General features: G+C 50.4%; 1 protein-coding gene across 8 annotated transcripts in view; it reads left to right on the top strand.

Annotated features, from left to right (window-relative positions):
• The window catches only part of INPP4A (inositol polyphosphate-4-phosphatase type I A), a 117,308-nt gene that overhangs the window by 332 nt on the left and 95,129 nt on the right, over window positions 1–21,847 (top strand). The window lies entirely within an intron of this gene.

The raw sequence follows: 21,847 nt of genomic DNA, 5'->3' as shown, positions 1-21,847 counted from the left end.
GGGGCGGGGCGGGGCGCGGCGCGGCGCGCTTCCAGACACCCGGCGAGCCGGACGCGCACGGCGCCCGCGGTTGTCATGGAAATCCTTCAGTCTAGCGGCTCCCGTGCGGTTGCGTCTGAACCTTCCGACCCTGGCGACCCCTAGCGAGACGTCGCCGCGGGCCTCCTCGGGCTGAGGGCGGTGCGGCGCTGGAGCGGGCGGCGGGGAGCCGGGATGCGGGACGCGGCGCCCCCGCGGCCAGGTCGCGGCTCCTGCTTGGTGCGTCTCCAGGACTGGATCCAGTGACTCCAGACGCCGAAGGCCTCGCGGCGTTTCGGGTATAAACACAACCGGGTAGAAATAAACCTGTACCTCGGTGCAGGGAAATCTGGTCCCCATCCTCCCAAACTCTTCCCTTTTTTGCCGGCCCAGAGCCCCCGACAGCATCTCTGGCATCTTGTTTCTGGTATTTTATTTCTGCATGGCTTTGCCAGTCGATTAACTGAGGCCTGAGAAACCTGCAGGGATCTGTGACCGTCTCTCTAAAAGCCATTCATGAGTGTGTAGGCCAGGCAAGATTGAAACACTGAAAACGTCAACGGTTAATTTACGTCTTTGTGGGCGAAAGGAGCCGTAATAGGCGCCGCTTTCCCTCCCCTTGTCGCCTGCCCTCTGACATTACATAATGATGTGTTCCTCCTGCCCCGAGTTCATCCATAATGACAGATCATGAAAATATTCCTCTGGGTAAAAAAAAAAAAGTATGAACCCATCTTCGTGTCTTTTGCTTTGCCACTAAATGTATTTTGTTTTGGGAGACTGCTTAAGAGTTGAATTCTATTTGCCACCTGCCCCTTAGGGCGTCTGAAACGAGGGAGTAGGGGGTGGGGTGGCAGTTGAATGTTGCAGAGAAATTCTGCCTGATTCATCTTCGTGGTGGATTGTGTGGACTGTGGGTAAGCCAGTGAGGTTGGAGACTGAACAGGCTGGGATGTGAATCCTGAATCTGCCAGTTGCTAACTCTGGTTCTCACTTTTCTCATCTCCGGAAGGAGAGAACAGAACCTACTTCGCTGAGTTTGTTTTGGAATCTAGATGCTGTTATTCACGTAGAATAGCTAAAAGTTGTCCTAGAATTAGACCTAATTTTTCTTTGGTTCAGAACAGGCTTTCTTTAACAGTAATTTTGTCTTTGGATCTAGGCTAGGGGCCTTTGGGGGCGTTGTTTTCTGAAATGCTTACTCCTGGAAGATTCAGTTCACTGGTTTCCTTGAAGAAAGTTGAATGGTGGTGCCCACGTGGGAGGGTCATTGTGGTTGTTGGAGGGTTGGTGTCGGAAGACCATGATTCTGTCCCAGGGGTGGTGGTGTGCGTGAACAGAGCCCACAAGGCCTAGTACCTTGTGGTGTCTTGCAAACAAGCCTCTGTAGCAACAAGCCAAAGTTACAGGGAGAATTTGCCCTGAAGACAGGGCTTAAAGGAAGGGATGCTGAAAAAACTCAGAGAAAGTAGATCTCTATTTCTACTGAGCTCAGTGGTAGCATTCGTTGTACTAATCCTACTAGCTACTTGTCTGTTTTTCATTCGGCTTATGCCGTCTGAGTGTTTATCTGCTCAGTTACAAGTCCTGTCTTCCAACTAGACTCAAGGGTAGACATTATATCCCATTGTTTTTGGAAACTGGATATTTTGTTGTAATGCTGTTAAACTGAATGCCATTGGGGTTTTAAAAAAATCACTTTAAGGAAAGGATGAAATAAAATAATACACCTGAGAGGTAGTGGTCAGCTGTAAAGCTCTGGAGAGACAGGATATGTATGACAGAACTACTGACCCTGCAAGCCTCCTTAGCCAGCAGCCCACCTGGGAGTGTCCTCCTCAGCCACCAGATCTGCAGATGCACCAAAGAAACGGAACAAGAAGGCGCTTGGGACCAGCTGACCACCAACCCCCACCCGATGGCTTAACATTTCAAGAATCCAGTAAGAGTAGAAGGGGAGACTTTGGACCAAGACTATTTTATCCTGGTTTCTAATGAAAAAAAACCCCTTTATAGATTATTCCAGGAAGGTCCCTATAGCATCACCAGCTGCTCATACTATCAGGATGCTTTGGCTTTGGCCAAGGGAAAAATAGCACAAATTTGCAGTGATGGCTTGATTATGTCTGTGCCTCATCTGTGGAACTTGATTAATAATGAGCTATTCCTGAGAGATCCTTCAAAACAGCTTTCTCCAATGCCCTGGAACAGAAGCTCTGTGAGGAGAGCATATTCTGGGGAGACCAGGATTAACGTCAGGGCAGGCCTGCTTCATTTTGTCTCTCTGTGCTTTTAAGGAAGATACTGTCGTCACCTTAGTCCCCAGGAATTTACTTGTGTTTCTAATCATATGTGCACCTTGCTTTCTTAAGGAATTTTTTTGATGTTATTTCAGATTTACTGGAAAGTTGCAAGAATAATCCAAAGAGTTCCCAGATATCCTTTACCTAGATTCTCCAAATGTTGACATTTACTACATTTGCTTTATCCTTTCTCATATTTGTGTGTGTGATTACTTTTCTCTGAAATGTTTAATGGTAAGTTGCAGACTTGATTCGCCTTTACCTCTAAATACTTTATTGTGTATTTTGTAAAAGCAAGGACAGTCTCGTATGAAACAACTGTATGATTATTAAAAATCAGGAAATTAAATGCTGATGTAACACTGTTGTTTAATCTGTGGGTCTTTTTCAGATCTTGCCAGTAGCCCCTTTAGAGCAGAAGAAAATCCAAGGTTATGTGTTGCATTAAATCGTCCTGTCTCTTTAGTCTCCTTTAATCTGGAGCAGTTCCTGAGTCTTTCTTTGTATTTCATGACTTTGGCATTTTTGAAGACTACTGCCTGTGTTTTGGATAATGTCCCACAACCTGGGTTTGCCTGCGGTTTCCTCAGGCTTAGATTCAGATTATGCACATTTGGCGGGTGTAGTACAAGGTGATGGTGTCGCCGTCTTAGCGGGTCCCACAGTGGGGGCATATGCTGCTGATTAGTCCCATTCACTGGTCATATTAACTTTGATCACTTGATTAAGGTGCTGTCTGCCAGGTTCCCTCTCAGAGAGTTACCATGTTTACCTTTGTAATTAATATGGATCTTCTAGTAAGATAACATGAGACTATGTGAATATACCGTTTTATTCCTCATTCTTTCACCCACCAGTTTTAGAATTCATTGATGATTCTTACCAGATCAGTTACAATAGTTGACAGATGGTAATTTTATAATACCATGTTTCTCTCTACACTTCTTAGTTGGAAGTGTACTAAAAGGAAGAACTTTCTCTTTCCCTCATTTACTCTTTGATTTACGTATCTGCACTCATGAATTCCTGCTTTCTGCAAGAGATTATAGTTTGTTACCCTCATTGTTTATTTTGTTGCTTAAATCATCCCAGACTTGGCCTGCAGGAGCCCCTTCCAGCTGGCTCTTGTGACCTTTTGACGTGTCCTCATCATTCTTTGAGGACTTCTTTACTTTCTGGCACAAAACTGTCAAGACTGAGCTTGTACTTTCCAGCCCTGGAACCAGCCATTTCTGCGAAGAGTCCCGGTTGCTTTTAGTGGAGAGTGGTTTTCTAAAAACCCATATCTGGGTGCTTAGGTCGGCTCCTTGCTGCCTCTAGGTTTTTTCAGTGGACAGTTGCTTTCACTATAAACATAAATGGAGATACATTAGACAAAATTCTGATTTGCTTTTTAAATTGAACACTATGTCCCAGAGGGCTATATGTAGTAATGTAAAAAGTTTGGTCTGTATTCCAGAGTGAGAGTGTACCATAATTTACTTAACTATCCTTTATTGATGGACACTTAGGTTGTTTCCAATATTCTGCTCTGAAAATAGTTGGGAATCTGTGAACCACATCACTGTCAACACTCACAAATATTTTGGCCTTCTATATTTCTGGGTAAAAGAGTAATATTAACTGGACAGCTTTACTGAATTGGCCCCCAATTCCAAGAGACTTTAATCCCTTTGTGCTCTTTTCATTGGTGTGTAAAATTGCCTTTTTCCTTTAACTCGGTCGACACTGAAGAGTTAAAAATCTTATTTTTGCCAATCTAATAGATAAAGAAGACATTGCTGTTTTAATTACATTTCCCAAGTTACCAAAAATATTGAAAACCTTTTCTTGCTAGTTTATATTTTAGCTTCTGTGAGTTACCTATTTATATTCTTTGCCCCCCCCCCTTTTTTTTATCTTATTAGGTTGTGTATCTTGCTGGATTGTGGAAGTTACTATAAACTTTAGACTTCATTCTTGGCAGCCTTAATCATCTCCTTTAAATGTGATGCATTTTCATCCTAAAGGAGAAGGAAGCTAACATTTTCTGAGCACCCCTACATACAGGCCCTGGGCCAAGTGTCCCTGTGCATCCGCGGCAAGGTCCTGGGAGATGACCAGTGCTGAGGAAGAAGCTGAGGTGGTTATAACCCCAGGTCTGTCTGGATCTAGTGCCATTTCCATGAAATTACATTGCTTCCTTCACAGGCTTTTAAATGAATGCTTTACTTTATGTATCAATGTAGGGATGAGGATTACTTGCCTGGAGTCCCCAGTATCCACAATTTCTGTTTTTAGTATTTTGATATATCAGTAAGGAACTTTTTTATTCGGTCCTGTTGGTTGAGCTCACACATCTCTCCAAACCATGTATTTGTATTCCTGGAACTACTGTGGACTCTGGAGCCAAACTTCCTGTGAGCCTCCAACTAGCTGTGTGACTTTAGGCAAGTAGCTTAATCTTTCTGCGCCCGGTTTTCTTATCTGCAAAACCGGGCTAATGGTAGTGTCTACCCCAGAGGCTTGTCGGAGGGGTCAGATAAGTTAATATACGTACAGTGCTTGGAATGGCACCTGAGGCCTGCTGCGCCCTCAAGGAGTGAAGCTTTGTGGTGAGTTCATATGGAGAAAACCTGCAGGCAGCCCACGTGGAACTTGGAATGAGAGCAGCCTTTTCTCATTGGGTTTATTCTCTTAACCATCCCTTTCGTCATAAGCTGGCAGGGCCGTGGGAAACCAGGCCCCCTGGCTGCTGTGCGCTTGTCTCTTCTCTATGGACCTTGCTCGTGCCCTGTCACGTGCCCTCATGTTTGTCCGTGGTCCCCAGCCTGGGGCAGGAGAGACACTGCAGGCCTTTCTATGTGGAGTCTGCTCAGTGGAGTTCTCCTGGCGAAGGCCTCAGAAGCAGCAAGTGTCCGGTGGAGGAGGATCAGGCTGTGCTGAAGCAGATGAGCTGTCCGTTTTCTGGAATGGGGTCAGGAAGAAAGAGGGATGTCCTCTGGCCTCCAGGATCTGCAGAGGGGACTGCTGGAGAGGTGAAGCATTCATCTCCCCCCAGCTTCTTTCCTGGGACCTCTCAGAGCCTTTCCCTCAGACTTCTGGTGAGTTCCTGAAGCACCCCTTCCATTACACTTACAGGTAGGATTCTGAGCTCCTGAAAAACCCCGCCTCTCTCCCTACCCCCATGCCTCCACCATTGCCCTTGGACAGCTGGTGTCAGCTGCTGTTACAGTAGCTGTCTGATAAAGTTAACTCACTCTCCAATGTGCAACTTCCTTTCTTTCCCTGTCCTCTGTTGCTTGCATTTCAAGTGGTACATTCTCTAACCCATTAATTAGAGGTTTCAAGAAGGATAACCTAGGTGTGCAAATTCTGGGAGTGTGAGGGAAATGCATGTAGGCAGGTGGGTGTTTCTGGTGAACAGGTCCTATTAGGAAGTGAGGATGCCCAGTTGAGGAGTCTCCCTGGGGTTATGGATTATGGGGTGTGTCATTTGGGGTGCTTTGGCTGCCAAGTAAACAGTAAGGCCATTTATTATCTTGCAGAACTGGAGTCCTGCTCTGTCCATAGTTTTGCGGTTTTGTCAGGACTCTTCTGCCTCACTGCTGGTTTCATCCCAGGGTCAGCCTCCTCATGATTATGAAATGGTTCTTAGCAGAAGTGAAACTGCATGTTTCCCTTCTCCTGATGGGACAGGAGACACGCCAGCCAGTCCCCAGCTGTCCTCCCTCCAGTCTACAGGAGCAGTGAGAATCACGCGACCTCCCCTGGAGGCTGTGAGTGCCGTGTGCCGAGACTCTGAGGTGGCCCGCAGGCCAGCAGCCTCAGCGTCACCTGCAACTTGTCAGATACAGGTCATGCCCCACCCAGCCCGCTGAATCAGAAACTCTGGGTTGGGGCCCGGCAGTGTGTTTTTAAACAAGCCCTCCAGGTGATTCTGATGCAAGGTCAAGTTCGAGAACTGCTTTCTTAGTCTAATCAAGACTGTCCTCACTCCTCTGCTGGAGGTGGGGCTGGTGTTCCTATATCCAGAGAGGAGAGTTCTCAGAGTAGGCCTAAAGGAGAGTGAAGTTGGTGGTCAGCCCCCCATGTGAGCTGAGGGGCACACCAAATCATTCAGGAGCCTGTGTGCAGCTCAGCTCTCCTTGGCCCCCTGCCCTGTGCCCCAGTTAATTGGCCCAGCTGAGCATCCCAGCTGCCATGCCGGCAGCCTCTCCAGCTCCCTGAGCATGGCCCACATCCTCCCTGTGGGGCTTGGCGCTGAAGGAAGCAGCGCTGGTGACACTCCTGCCCCAGCTTCTCCCTCTGGCCCAGTGGGGATGTAAACTTTGGGCCCTGCTGACTCCTTCCTGAAGCTGTTCCCCAGGCGTGTTCCAATGGGTAGGGTTTGCACACTCTACTTCTCAATCCATTAGGAAAAAATAGAGAGCAGTGCAGTTAGCAGGGGCTTGAGATGTTTAAGGAGGTGGCCTGGAGGGACAGGAGCCTAAGGGACTACTTTTAATGGCAGTGTGTACCTCTCTGGCGCTGCTGGTATGACCTGCTTTAATTGTCCCCTTTCAGGAACACAGCTCCAACTTCATGTTTGGGTGAAATAAATCAGCCACCTCCCCAGTGTAATTTGTGAGATCAGAATAGCCCACTGTTCCAGATTTTCCCTGGAACTAGTTTCTAGATTTTCTTGACTCTGCAAGGCTTTAAAGGTTCATCTTAATACATAAAAATGATGTATGGGAAGCACCTCGCTGAGTGCTGCCCCATCAGCTAATTGCCCAGGAAGGAGAGTGCGTAGCTGAGGAGGAGAAAGGCCAGGAAGGGTCCGGAACAGTGTTTCCAGACGGCAGTGGTTTGTGAAATCGATTTGAGGTTGTAACCAGCATTTAAAATTTTTTTTGAAGTAAAATAGAAAATATCCAAGTATATTTCCTACAGGGAGGGTAAGCATTTTTTGATAAAGCATGTAGTTATTTGCATGTGGTGTATATTTGAGTATTGTATTAGCTTGAAGGTTTCTCACTGTCGGTTTTGGTAAAAATGTGTCAAATCCCAAGGGTTGAGCCCAGGGAGGAGTGGGCTACACTGGACGTGTACACACATGGGGTCTTTTCCTGAGAAGGGGGCTCCGGGGGTCTGTGGCTCATGCTAGGTGGAGAGCCACTTACCTGAAATGAGAGGGTCCTTTGAGCCGTGTAGGCTGGGGCAGTGGGGCCAGAGACACGAGGACAGCAGGAAAGAGGTCTAAACTCTGGTCTTGCTCTGGTTTATTGTTTGTGGTGTTTGACCAGCTGGACCAGGTCCTCCTGATGGTGTTGGGGGTCCTTAGCATGGCTGCTCTGAGAGGTGGGGTGGCAGTGGCAGGGAGCGTGGCAATTTGTCAGAGGTTGAAAATTTGACTCTGGACCAAAATTTGACTCCAGACACCTACGTCTTCATCCATCCTTCTAACAGGGTGGATGAGCGTATATCTACCTACAGAGATTGGGCGGAGGGGAAGGAGGCAGAGGTGGAGATAGATGTAGACGGATGTCTCGAGGCTGGCCCCATTGCTGCCTGGAGTCCCCCCCCACACTCCTTTGTGGCTTAACAGTGACAAGTCCACTCCCAAGTCACCTTGACTGCCTTTGGGATGGTATGATATACATTATTTAATGCAGAGGTTAGTCTGGTTTGTGTCACAAGCAGAGTCATATGTAATGCAGGGGTGTCTGTGTTTTTTGAGGGGGGCAGGTTGGATTGTGGGAAGAAAAAACGCTGGACAAAAGCCTAAGTCAACTTCTCATCCATAAAACGGGGAAGATGCCTGGCTTACAGAGGCAGGTGAGGGGGGCTGTGCGGATTCAGTCATTCAGGCAGGAGGGTTCTGTGCGCTGCGGGGCTCTGGAACAGTGTGGGTGGGGGTTACTGTCTCACAGGAGGCCCAGTGTCTCCCCTCTCAACTTTCACACTTGATAACTGTCTTTCCTACAGTGCCCCTATTCTAAAAAATGCACTGAAAAGCCTAGAGTACCTCTCATCTCTGAGTCCTGCCCAGGGCACCTCTGAGGGGAAATCTTGCAGAGGAAGGTATTTTTGAGAGGCCAGGGACAGCTGGCAAAGGTCAGAGGAGAAGGATGTGGGGGGCCAGGGGGAAGTGGGAGGGGCCTGGGCGCCTAGATATTTACTCAGGTGGTCAGTGACCCAGCTGTCTTCTATTGACACTTTTTTTCTCCCTAAACCACATAGAAACTTGTGATTGTGTGCAGTGGAATGTTAAGTATTTTTGCATTTCCTCATTTATTGCTTTGATTATGTTCTGCAAAAACAATTGTTAAAGAAAATGATCACATTATACATTGAGCGATAATCAAATCAAATGACATGGAACAACTGACAGCACCCAGTTAGGATGGGACTGTGCGCCAAGAAATGTCAAGATGCCCCAGCTTCTTCCTAGCATTGTTACTCCGCTGGTTTGGAAGAGAAGAGATGGGTGAATGGGTTGGCCTTGGGGAAACACCTTGCTGGTCTGCAGTGCCCTCCTCGGGTGGAGGAAAGGGGCGCATTTGGGCTTTGCCCCAGCTTGTTGGTGAGTTGGTGAAGTCAGGCCTGAATCTTACCTCCTCCTTCCTTATTCATCTAGTGAAGATCAGTCCCTGCACTTCCTCCCGCCTCCGCCCCCACTCCTGTCTCGCAGCGGAGTGGTGATGGTGCCTGAGGGCTGCAGGGGTTGTCGTGTGTGCTTGATTTGGTTGACACTGGGCTCATACATGCACACGTACACAGAGGCTATTTAGGGAAGTGCTTCTTGAGTCTGTGGCCTTGGAAATCACCCCCTGCCTCTGTGCTCTTTCGCTTTCTCTCCCCTCTGCCATGACTCAGCAGGAGCTTTCTAGCATGAAGACGAGTCAGAGATTCTGGAGGACCCTGGGTATGTCCGTGGAGATGGAAGCTGCTTGCACATCATGCAGACCAAACCCCTCCTGGTCCTTCCCTGGCGGCTCCACCCTGTGCCCCTCCCCGCATCCCTACTCTGAGGCTCTTTGCGGAGAGTCCCCCAGTACAACTCCATTTTATGTTGAAGCCCAGATCCTTGCCATTCTCCACTGGCTGATGGAGACCACTCTGCTCCCTGGTATTTTCCCTGATCATTATGCTCAGCTGTTGTCTGATTCAGCTGTGGATTCTCTTTCTGGCAGCTTGACATCCTTCTCTGACTTCTTTATCTACCTCTCTGATCTCCTTTTACTTTATTTTTGACCTCTTTTATTCCCTATTAGCCATTCCTGACCTTCTACATAAAGGGTACATGGAGTTTAAGTTACCAGTCAAAGCACAAACTGATTAAAAAGAAGAAAAGAAAGAGCCTCAGATGGATCCACCTCTGTGAGTACCGTGCCTTCAAGAGGAGTCTTCATATCTCAGGGCTGCTGCCATTCATGAAAGCCTTCACAGTCTTCGTTTGTGTGTCTTTCTCCTTGAAACACGGTGGAACCCATGAGAACAGGAACCTGTCTTACTTGAAAGCACAATTTGCCTTGCAAGTAGTTGGTGTTCTATGAGTGATTGCTCCAGCACATGTTTGATGGTTATCGTTGTAGATGCCTTCAGAGTGTGTGGTATTTTGAATAACTTCAGTGGAGGAAGGAAGATCTTTGCATTTTTGAGTCAACTTAATTATGTAATCATTCTTTAATTAGTAACGTATCTTTACCAAACTCGGTATTCACCTCATTGGTCAAGGAAAGAAGAAAAGCCAGCAGATGGATCAGGAAGCAGTGAGGGGCCCTTTGTAGGGTTGGTTCACGGGCTCAAAGAGGAAGGATGCTTCCGTGACAGGAGCTCCACCATCTTGACTGTTAAGAAGATCCAGGTTTTAAAGTTAATCTCCATCAGTTTTGAACCTGTGGTGACATAGGCCTTTTGCACTGGACACTTGCCTGGTGGACTGTGACCTTGTGTGCACCCTGGTCCTGTTGCTCTTGGAGCCCCAGGCCACCCTGTCTAATGTGCAGGTTTGTCCTTGTCACAGCAGCCAGTGCAGCCTCAGCCCCTTCTATGGCACAGAGGGTTCTAAGCTCTGGATGCAACTCATTTCAAACAGTATTAGATGAGATATGATCAAATTCCAGGGCAGTAATCACTGTATCATTCCTTGGAACTGGGCATGACAGGGTCTGACCAGTGTTATATACCCATAGGTTGGCTGTTTCATAAACTGTTAAGGATTGTACCAGTGTTTGCATGGCAACGGGCAGCCCGTGGCTTAGACTGTGGACCAAATTTAATGGATTGACTGTAATGGAAAAAAATGGGCTATTTTTACTTCATAGCTGGATTCATCTGCTCTAAATATGTAAGCCAAGCTATTAAGTGTTTGGGGCAGTAAACAAGAATTTGGTGTAGTAAGGCTTTTTGAACTTGCCGCTCAGGCAGGCCTGGAAATAGGATTGGTTAGCTTTTTTAGGATTAGAAGTGTTGGTTATATTAGGGAGAAACCATTTTATAAAATAACTACAACAAAATGAATCTTCTTATGCTTATAAGGCCCTGTGAGAATGTACTCACTCCAGCCTGGAGCCCAGGGTAAATTTGAGAATGCTTTGTTTAAAGGCCTCTTTCTGGGAAAATGGGATTGTTAATGAACTTAAATCTAAAATAACATCCCTCGTTATTCCCAGCTCTCAGCATCCCAGGGCGGTGACCTCCTCCACCATTGGGTGTACGTGGGAAATGGTGAAGTGCTTGGGATTGACATCTGAATGTTTGTAGCAGAGCAGGTCTGGGGGAAAAGAGGCTTATTCAAGGCAGGCATTTCTTCCTCTTTCATGTAGTGAGGTCTGGAGGTAGGCAGGCAGAGCTTGTGGCCCGCCATCGCTGAGCCCAGGCCTCATGTCCAGGACGGCGGCTAGAGGTCCAGCCAGCTCGTGGGAGTTCCAGACACCAGGCTGCAGGGAGGCAGACTGCCTAGGAGCTCATCAGACCAGGTCCTTATATCCTGGTGGCAAGAACTGAACCGCTGGCCACATCTATCTCAAAGGGAGGGGGCCATGCCAACTGGAAGTCAGAGTCCTGGGCTTGTTACTAAGGAGGAAGGGGACTGGCTGTGCCTTTTCTATAGGTTGTTGTCTTTTTTGGAAGATGAGTTTTGTCCTTGTTGGGCAGATGTTGATAGAACGTTGGGAAATTTCTGTGGGGAAACTAGGTGTGGGCAGCCAACTGAAAGCCGAGGGCTTGAGACCTTTCTCACTTCCACATGGGCCTTTGTATTCAAGCCTGAAAGAGGTTACTGATCCCTCTGTGCCTTCATTTCCTCATTTAAAGAATAGAAATGGTAGAAGTCTAGTAAGTTCTCAGGGCCAGTGCTGAGGCTCGCAGACCCGAGTTGCTTTCCCCGGGAGTCCCCCTGGTGTTGCCGGACCCACGGGTGTGTCTAGAAAGCAGGGGCTGCCTGGCGCAGGGACGTTGGGTGGAGGACAAGATGCCCTGAGCAGAAAGGGGCCTGGAGTGGAGGCCCAGGAGGGGCAGACGGGTTTCTCCCACCAGATTCTCCAGGCCTGGCTCGTCCACCCCAGCCTGAGCCCACCACAGACGGCCCCCTGCCCTGAACTGAGAGGCATCAGGGTCTGTTTGTGTATCTCTCCTGCCGCTTTCCCTCCTCAGCCTGCTTTTCCTTTCAGAAGGGTGATCCCCAGTGCCCACTCCCTGACAACCATTTCACTCTAGGTGTCAGCGAAATGGGATGCACCCTGCTTTTTGAGGCATTTGCATTTTAAGAAGGATACGTGTGCTCACAGGCCCAGATGCTCGGATGGCAGGCCCAGGAACAGACATGGGTGGGGGAAGGCTGGGGCCCTCCTTGTGCCACCGACCGCTGGGCATAAGCATTTGTCTGTGGCACATCCGGGTAAAGCTGGCCAGGCTGGCTGCTCCTGGGACCTTCCCTCCATCCCACCGCAACACGTGTGTGCTCACACACCATCACACCACTCACACCTGCCGCTTGCACACGTGCACCCTTTGCGTGCGTGTGCACGCACACACCCACCCCTAAGGAGGCAGTAGCCCCCAGAAGTTGAACTCCTAGAGGGGCCATGTGTTGCTTTCTGGCTGACTGGAATCCCTGAGAGTTGGGGGTCTGGAGTTGCATGTATTCAAGAATCTTTACAGAGAAACACTCCTTGAATTCATGCCTCTAAAATCAGGAAGTTCCTTTTTGTGTTTTCTACAACTAATGATGAAAATGTGCTCACCTGTAACAACAGTTTTTCCTAGCCTCTAAATTTAGATTGTTTTAACTTCACATTTTGAAAATGCAAAGATTGTCAAATGGCCTTTTCTCACCTCCTCCACCCTGGAAGCGGCCACGGCGGGCAGTGCGTGAACTCGGCATCTTTCCTGGTACCCGACGTGTGTCTGCCGCCCGAGCTGGGGCTCACCTTCTAGGCTGTTGTGCTGCCCAGTTCTTTCTCAGTAAAAGCATAGCTTTTTTTTTTTTTTCATATTTGAAGGTGAAATATTTTGCTTAAAGTGATGACCATCAAACTTCAGAGAACCACCTTTCCTCCCCCTCGCAGGTGTGCCCATCCCTGTGTTACTTGGGGCTTGCTTTCCTATCCCACAGGTGCCATGGGTGGGCGTCTGGCCCCACTGACCAGATGCTGCATGTGTTTTTCAGAGGCAACAGAGACTGTTGGGACATCCTAAGGATGCAGCGAGAATGCAGAAAGTGAGGCCCTGGCCGGGAGGGAGGTGGTTCTGATTTCCATGTTTTGTCTCCCACTCTTAAAGGGGAAGGCACTGTCAGTGGTGTGGAGCAGGGGAGAGGAGTGCGGAGGAGGTGGAAGGCCTTGAAAGCATTGCTGTCCGTGGGAGGTGGCTGTCAGCACACATTGTGTGGCCCCCAGCTTGGTGACCCTTGTTAGGGATGTCACAGGCACTGGGGGAACATCTGAGTTCAGGATGGCGACATCACAGGCCCAGAGACACCGGAAGTGTGAATGGAGCATCCATGGGGCACAGAACGTGGTCCCAGGTCAGGATCATGGAGCGCTCAGGGGGAGCTGTGTCCTGTGGGGTTGATGCTCCCTGTGGGACAGACAGTGCAGGTCTGGACTGGCCCAGGGGTGGGTGTTACACTGACTGAGTGGACCTGGGTCAGGTCCCTCACCCTTGATGTTAAAGAACTGGACATTCTGATTGCCTGGCATGGGTCTTTTGACCACCCCTGCCCGGCCAAGCTGAGTGGCCTGAGACAGGGTGAGCGGCGTGGTTACTTGAACAGAGTGCAGGCAGCTGTTATCAGGAGGAAGAGGGTGAGTGCTGGGCAGCCAAGGGGAAAAGCAGCATCAGAGTAAAGTAACCTGCCGCAGGCCGCTGCAGGGCTGGCCGGTGTGGTGCTGAGCGGCTGGGTCCTGTGCCCTGAAGGGTCTGGAGGAATCGCTGAAGCTGTTCTTTTCTGCTTTACTGCGTCTCATGGGGACCTGTGTCCCACATGGCATCTGCAGATGTGCAGGTTGTTCTCAGGGGCCATGCCCAGTGGACATAACGGATCCAGGGTGTCCTAAGACATAGGTGTCCTTCAGGATAGGGACAGTAGCTCCATTTTCTTTGTATCCCCAGGGCATCCTTCAGTGCCTGGCACGAAAATAATCAATGTTTGTTGAGTGAATGAAAGAACAAAGCTACTACGTCATTGTTAGAAGTGCAAGAAAAACCTCAACCTCTCCTGGGAAGGTAGCCTGTTCCCCAGAGGTTAAGATGGGGTTCAGTCTAACTTAGGAAAGGGAGGTGAGAGCAGTGCCTGTGGCCACCCAAGTAGGTTCTCTAGGTGACACCAGACCCATCAGCTTGTCCCCCTGTATGGATGTGTCCTCACTGTGCAGTGATGTTTTGTGTCCTCTGCACACAGCCCTCTCATCCAGCTGGCTGCCCCCCGGGGCTGCTGCTGCTCCTCGGGGAGGAAGGAGCCAGCCTTAGGGCTTGGTCATCTTGGATGTTTTCTTTCTAAAGTTAATCAAACTAAGAGAGGAATAGAGTTTCCATCTGCACAGAGTTGTGAGTGTGGAATCATGGGGACTAAAAGACTAAGAGAAGCCAGAGAGGGTGGGGTGCATAGAAGAAGGGGCTTCCTCCTCTCCTGGGCCTTCAGGGGCATCGCAGGGCTTCACGGAGAGATGTCAAGTGTCGGGTGGAGGTGATGGCTTGAGCTGGGGGCTCAAGAGAGAAGTGCAGGCAGGACGGCTGGGGGTAACCCATCGGGAAGGAGGCCCAGGAGAAGCAAGGCCAGCTCAGGACTTGGGATTTCATTCATCCCACACTGGAGTTTCTTCAGACTTTTAAATTCTGTTTTGCTTGTATCATTATTATTATTTTAAATGACAAAAGCAACTCCATAATCTTCAGTGGTCTGAGGACACCCTTCCTGAGGTTGCAGTAGTTCTTACGCCCACCTCTGTGCTGTAACCGGGTTTGGGGCCAAAAGTGGTTTCCTCCTCTCCACTCAGGGTTGGGCCAGCAGACGTGGGCCCCGCAGCTCTCCGAGCCCTGCCTGGCGGTGGGCCTGGTGCTGGTGGCCGGAGTGAAGTGCCCGGCCTCAGGAGGGGTGTCCCCAGAGTCTGCAGTTGGTGGTGGAAGCCGTGTCTCCTAAGTGATAAAAATGAAACCAGTGCTGGGGAAGAATATTCTAAACTGCTGGGAAAACTGGGCTGTGAGGAAGCAGCAGCATTGGGGTGTGATGAACCCTAGCATTTCGGGTTCCTAGAAGTGAATTTAGAGTCCCCGGGTCGTCTTCCTGCAGTGGAACAGCTGAGCGGGCAGCTTCGGTTGTCCCCAAGTTCTCCACTGTCATGCTCTCCCCGTGACCTCGTGGGGTCTCCGCATGGTGAGTGCAGAGCTGCCGTGAGACACAGTCCAGCCAGCAGTGGCTGGGGAGGGGGCTTTGGTGCTGAGTGATTATTGGGACAGGGCTTGGCAGGGCTTGGCTTGTGTCCTCTGAGGCACATTCCGGCTCTAAGATTCTGGGACTTGGAGCCTAACTGTCCCTGTGCCATGTGATGTAGTGAGGTCATCAGGGAGAAAGACATGGTGGGAGGTGCCTGGTTGGAGAAGAGGGAAGTGAAGGCAGAGCAAGGGATGCCGGCGGTGGAGAGGTGATGGAGGTCATTGCTGGAAACAGGCAGCCCTCTCCTCGGTTCCCTCACCTGCTGGGCCGTTGCTGCCTCACAGGAGGGCCCCCTGATGTCCCGTACCCTCACTAATGTCACTTGGTGGGAGCCCTCAAAACCTGCCTGTACTGAGCTTGATTTGGTACAACTTTGGTAACATTTTATGTAATATTTTACAATAGGCATTCATTTTTATGGTTCAAAAATTATAAGGTGTCCAGCAGGATGAATTGTAAAGTCTGCCTCCTGCTCCACCCCCCAGCCACCCAGATCCCTCAGATCCCTCCCCAGAGACACCAGTGCTGTGTGCTTCTTATGGATTCTTCCTGGGGGATTCTGTGCATAAGCCAGCAAACGTGTGTGTTTTATGTCAAGCATGTTCACATTGACCTTCTTTTCGCACCCATGGCGTCATGCCCCATGTCTGTGGCGCCCTCACCCTGCTTCACCCTGACTGTATCTGGTCCTCACCTCCCTGGGAAACACAGACTTTCTCTTTGGCCCAGCTGCACAGCATCCCCCTGCCAGGCTGGACTGTGGACTCTCTCAGCAGAGCCCTCCTGCTGCCTGATGGGCTCTCTCCAGCCCCTGCTTGGCACTCGTGTGTTAACTGCACCGCCTTGTCCTGAGATGTGGATTGAATGTTGCCCTGGCTGGAGGGACAGCGTGGGATTAGATGATGTCTGGATGTTCCTCCCCATTTACTGCAATTCTCGTCTGGCCTGTGACTGTTTCTTGGTTAGATATTATTATTTGTAAGATGTGCTTCTTGAAAAAATTACCTTCTAGTTACACGCAGACCTTTCAGGCTAACTCGTAGCATCATGAGTGAGGCCTGTCAAGGCTACCTTGACCTCAGCTTCAAGAGCAGTGGCTCTCAGGGGCTCTCCTCTGCTTGGCCCACCACAGGGCCAAGCATTGGGTTCTCCTGGTGGTTCTGGGAGGACGTGTCAAACAGCCAGGCGCAGGTGTGCACAGTGCCTGGGAATTGAGCCGGTTCCTAGCTGGGACAGCATCAGGCTGAGGCTGGTGCTGGCTCTACCCTCCCAGCATGCCAGCTGCTCCCACCATCATGCCTGCGTCTGAGAGGGAAGGGAAAAGTCTGGACATGGGACATTTCGGAGTCATGTTGTATGGTCCTCATCAGCTTCTAAGTCTGAGTCGGCCCTGGGATTTTATCACTGGAGTAGGTGTGTAGTGACATCACACAGCAGCGTGGTACTGGCAGGGAGGTTTGCAAGCCACCCCTATCAGGCCTGGGCGGTTGGGTTTCAGAGGCTCTGGGTTCATGCCTGCCTGTTTGCGTTCCCTCCGAGGACATTTCAGGCATAGGGGAGTGAGTGTGGCCATAAGGTCTAGCCCCTGGCCCCGGGGATGCTTCAGAGAGCAGGCCTGGTGACGACCCCCCACTCAGAGCCTCTGGGAGGCTGCTCACAAGCGCCTGCTGGGGTTTAGCAGGACAGGTCCAAGCTGCGAGGCCTCTGCAACGGAGTGAGCAGGGGCACGTGTTAGATGTGAGCCCTGGGTCTGCTGTGTGCGGTGCCTGTGGCCGAGGAGCACTGAGGTGGTTCTTCCTTACGGCCATGGCTCAATCCGTACACACCGCTGTCCCCTCTGGCCTGGGAGTGGCCTGTCAGCTAGCCCAGGGCACAAGCCTCCCCGGAGCGAAGCCAGCCCTTGCACCCGTGCAGGTCAGAGGAGGCAGCTCAGAGGGCCTGTAGATGACTGCTTTCAGGAAGCGAATGGGCTTCCTCTTTCTGTTCATTTTTTCTTTAAAATGCTCGTGAGGTTTCGAGGCTCCACCCTGGGCCCTTTGTGGCTGAGGGTGGCTTGGCCTGTGAAAGGGATGGTCTTCAAAGCTTGTGCAGGCGGGAGTCGGGGTGGTGGGGCCCTGGGATAGCACAACCTGACTCTGAAACCAGGAGCAGGGGAGGGGCAGAAGAGCCACCAGGATCTGGGGGCCACATCTGTGCGGGGCAGAGGGTGGCCACCAACACCAGAGGAAGTGGAATTATTGCACATGGTGCATTTCAACATTGGGACCCAACCCTCAAGAAGGAAAACCGAGAGCAGGGCTGTGGAGCCAGGGCTGAAGAAATGAAAAGAAGAGGGCAGAGAGCCAGATGTTAACCACCTGGTCTTTTGCTGGCCCAGCCTGCCCTTCTCTTGGGTTCTTAGGGTGGGGCTCTCAGGCCCCACATCAGGGACCCGCCTCCAGCCCCTCCTTTGGCAGCTGCAGGGCCTATGGCTGGGAGAAGTGCTTTTGCTGTGTTTATTCAAGGTAAGGGGGCCCTGATCACAGCTCAGGATGCCCAAAGTCAGGAGGGCCCACTCTGTGAGAGGTCAGCAGAGGTCAACTGTGAAATAGCTGAGTTACTGTACTGGGTGTTTAAGACAAATGCCTGTGGCAAAGTTGTGTTCATATATAGGATGAGCTAAGAGTTTGGGCAGCCTTGGAAGTTCCCTTCTGGGACAGAATCAGGAGAGAATATATATGAAAGAGGTTTTGAAATGTAAGCAGGATAATTGCAACATAAGGCTGTAGCTCTTTGCATAGCTTGAAAGACAGGCTGGTGGTCCATCTTGGTTGAGGCTCTTGAATTCCTGGTGGCTTCACCTGTACTTCCCATGTAATCCCCTGTGGCAGTTTCCTAGGGCTGCTGTCACAAATTCTTACAGACTTGTTGGCTTAACACAACAGAAGGTTATTCTCTTGCAGTTCTGGAGGCTAGAATCCAAGTCGGCATCCCAGGGTCAAAATCAAGGTATTAGCAGGGCCAGGGTGGCTGTAGAGGAGAACGTATTCCTCGCCTCGTCCAGAATGGCTGCCCGCATTCCTTGGCTCATGGTCCCCCCCTCCATCCAGGCCAGCTGTGTAGCATCTTCTCTGTGACTACGCCTCCCTCTGCTTTATATGGCTTTCTTCTCTTCTGTCTGAAGTCTCCTCCACCTCCTTTCTCTCGGGACATCTGTGGTTGGATTTAGGGCCCACCGTGTGATCCGGGATGGTCTCCCTGCTCAGGATCCTCAACTTAATCACAGCTGCAAAAGTCCGTGCCACGTAAATACCACCCGCAGGCTGCAGGGCTTAGAACATGGACATCTTTTTTGGGGGGGGGTTGTTATTTGACCTCCCACATCCTGCAGCAGCCTGGTGAGGATGGCACTGCAGACGTAATGGGGAAGTCGAGGCTGAGGGGCAGTTGGGCAGACATGGTCCTTCCTCTCCAGAGCGGCAGCAGGGCCGTTTTGTGATGTTGCTGGACATGCACTCAATGAACAGATAAGTCCTGTTATCTTCCTGTGGTTACATTGGTTTGAAAAAAATAAAAGCTTTGGATGGGGCCATGCTGCACCTTGCTAGGGGCATGTTTGTTGATAGGTTAATTTGTTTTCATTGTGGCCAGGTGGCTCCAGGCAGCCTCATTCTCCTCATCTGTGTGTCAATGACTGAACAGCCTGAGGATTAGATGGTGTCACCTGGGTGAATGGCCCAGCAAGGGTCTGTGTGCCGGGTCCTTATTCAGTGTGAGTTCCCAGCAAGGGGTAGTCACATGAGCACGGCCACGTGACGTGAAGGATGGATTGTGTTAATACCTGAAAGAAGTCATGCCCTGGGAGGTGTGCAGAGAGTTGACTCACTGATACAGCAAATGCTTATTGAATGCCTGCCGGCGCCAGGGAGTCAGGTGGGCAAAATGGAAAGAAGAGCAAACAAAACAGAGGACACACGTCAAAAAGGTCATTTTCCCAGCTGTGGACTGAGACAAGTCGTCTTTGATGTGAAGATGAAGAGACATGCGTCTATTACATGTTCATTTACACTTCTGTGTTGTAAATAATGTGATGACAGTTCGTGGTGGTCCCTGTTCATGAATCTTTCCTGTGTCTTCAGCTTGTCTTCTTTTTCTCACCCACCTTGGTGGCTCGTTGTGGGTCACCAAGGTCCCTCAGTGGCTGGTCAAAGATTCCCCGAAGTCCCCTAGTTGCTGGCTTTCAGGTCCCTGATAAGTGACTAGGCCCAGTTATCTCTTTCGCCAGGGAGTGGGGCCTGCTTCCGACCCCATCTCAGGTCGGGGCCTGTGGCTTCTCCTCCTGGTGTAGCCCTGGCTTCGGCCCAGCCTTCAGGGGGACAGCAGCTCGGCCCTCGGGCTCTGGTCTCCCTCTGATCCCCTGGCTCCGGGCCAGTGTCTCCCACCTTGCTGAGTCTTCCTCGGTCTCTCACAGGTCCTGCTCCCATCTCTTCCCCCAGCTACTTAGGAAGGGACCTGTCCTTGTGTTTCTTCCCTTAACCTTACTGAGCACCAGGGCCTGCTGGCTCCAGACGGGTGATGCTCATTCCCTGTCACAGATTCCCTGAGCTGCGGGGGCTCCCGGAACCTTGCAGAGTGTGCACGGCTCCCTTTAATACACCCGAGTGATGCGTGTCCATCCTCCCACTTTTCAGATGAGAAGTGAAGTCACCCAGTGGTCAGTGGCAGAGCAGGATTCGCAGGTCGTTCTGTCCACAAAGCCCCTCACTGTTACTATGCCAGGTGGGCCTGGTGCAGTGATAGACCGGCCACTAAACTCACAGGGTGACAATGTCCGTCTGTGTTCTTTTGGATGGAGACTCAGCTTTACTTCCATCTCTGTCTCTTTAGTCCTTGCCTCATGCTGGCGTATGTTCCCCTCGGGTGCCTTGTGCCTGTGCTGTACATACCTCCCTCCCCCTTGTCTGTTTACTGCTCACCGTGAACTTGGTCTCTCCACCTGTTTGACTCCTTTCCCTTCCCTGTGTTACAAGTTAACACTGAGACCTGCTAGCAATCCTAGTGACTCCCTGACATGAGGCACTGGGTTTAGAGGTGAGACTCAGCAGTTTTGGTGTCCTCCCCCTTGGAAGAGAGCTCTTCTTGGTTCTGTGTGCCTGAGGGAAAGCTTCTCTCCCTTAAGTAACGAGTTTTTGCATACACCCAGTGTGCATACACTCACATTTGGGTTTTCTTGTATATGTAGATGCACATGCAAATCCACATTTTATTTTCTTGTATTATAGTAACATTTTTCTTATTTTAAATTAGCAAAAGAACAAATGAGTTAAATAGGCATTTTCCAATTAGCTTGGGAACTTAAATCCCAATTTAATGGTGATTTTATATGAAAAGAAATAGTCTGTAGGTTCCAGATAACTTATACTTGGGTTTTTGGAAAGCAAAACCATGGTTGAACTGCCCATAGATTCACCTTCACCTCTGTGGGATTCTAGAACTGAGTTTCAGAGTGATTCATGACTGGTAGTGCTTTGTTTACCTTCCACTGCAAGGAGACTGTGAACTAGATTAATACATGATGACTCTAAGTAAGAGGGACAGTAGTAAAATTTTGAGGTTTGACAGTAAGGAGGTGAGAGCCTTAGATGCCCCAATTTTGATGTCTCAGAAAACATAAAATTTAAAGATTCCACCAGGGAGGGGTAATAAAGGAAGGAAGGGGAATAAAACCAAACCAGAGTCGTACTGTGCAGTGAGAGGCTGGCAGGCCACGTCCCCGCTCCTGAGACCTGTGGCATTGCTCTTTTGATGGTCTTGACCCGAACCCAGTGAGACTTCAATTTGTGAAGGCGAAATGGCACACTGGCTGGTGAGGGATCGAAGTCTGTGACGCCTCCCGGGTTCATGAGGGTCATAGTTCACCTGAGACCAGATGCAGAGCTCATGGCTGGACATCGAGGGCTGGGGAGACCCGCCACCACACCTCTGTCCCTGGTCACTGGGAGCTCCCAGCCCAGGAGGCTGGGTGGGTTGGTTCCTCCTGACGGCATCGCTGAGATGGCAGAGGAGATGGCCTGACAGGACAAATGTGGGAATTCCGGAGAAAAGGAATCACTGGGGTGGGAGTGGGGTTGGGGGGAGCAGAGCAGTGATGGGAAGTCCCCCACCCTGGCTACACATTCTCACCTGGGGGCTTTCTACCCTCTTACCCAGACTCAAGGCCAATAAAATAATGTGGGGGTGGGGCCAGCACTGGCTTTTGTTACCTTTTCCACCAGGTGATTCTAAGGTGCAGCTGAGTTTCAGAGGTTCGGAACTTGGGCTTCTGAACTGGACCAGCTTGTTTAGAATCCCCGAGTAGCTGTGTCGAGCCGGTCTCTTACCTGCTGAGCCTCTGTGCCCCCGCCTCTTGGAGGCTGCAAAGGTTGGGGAGGGATGTATCCAGCGCAGCGGGCTCTGCTGGGTACCAGGGCCTCCATGGCAGGAGTGGCTGATTGTCACTGATCTGAAAGGGCTGGCAGCAAAGGGCCTCCCTGTCCCCTCTCCCTTTTTGGTAAAACCACAACCCTGGTTAGAGCTACTTCTCCATGCAGTGGAACGTGACTGGAAAACCCAAACCACGTTGACGGGTCTCTAAATTCATGGCCAC

This window comes from Camelus bactrianus, chromosome 28 (assembly GCF_048773025.1).
Source record: "Camelus bactrianus isolate YW-2024 breed Bactrian camel chromosome 28, ASM4877302v1, whole genome shotgun sequence".
NCBI classification, from domain to species: domain Eukaryota; kingdom Metazoa; phylum Chordata; class Mammalia; order Artiodactyla; family Camelidae; genus Camelus; species Camelus bactrianus.
The sequence above is the reverse complement of the archived record's forward strand: the minus strand, read 5'-3'. Positions and strand labels throughout refer to the sequence as shown.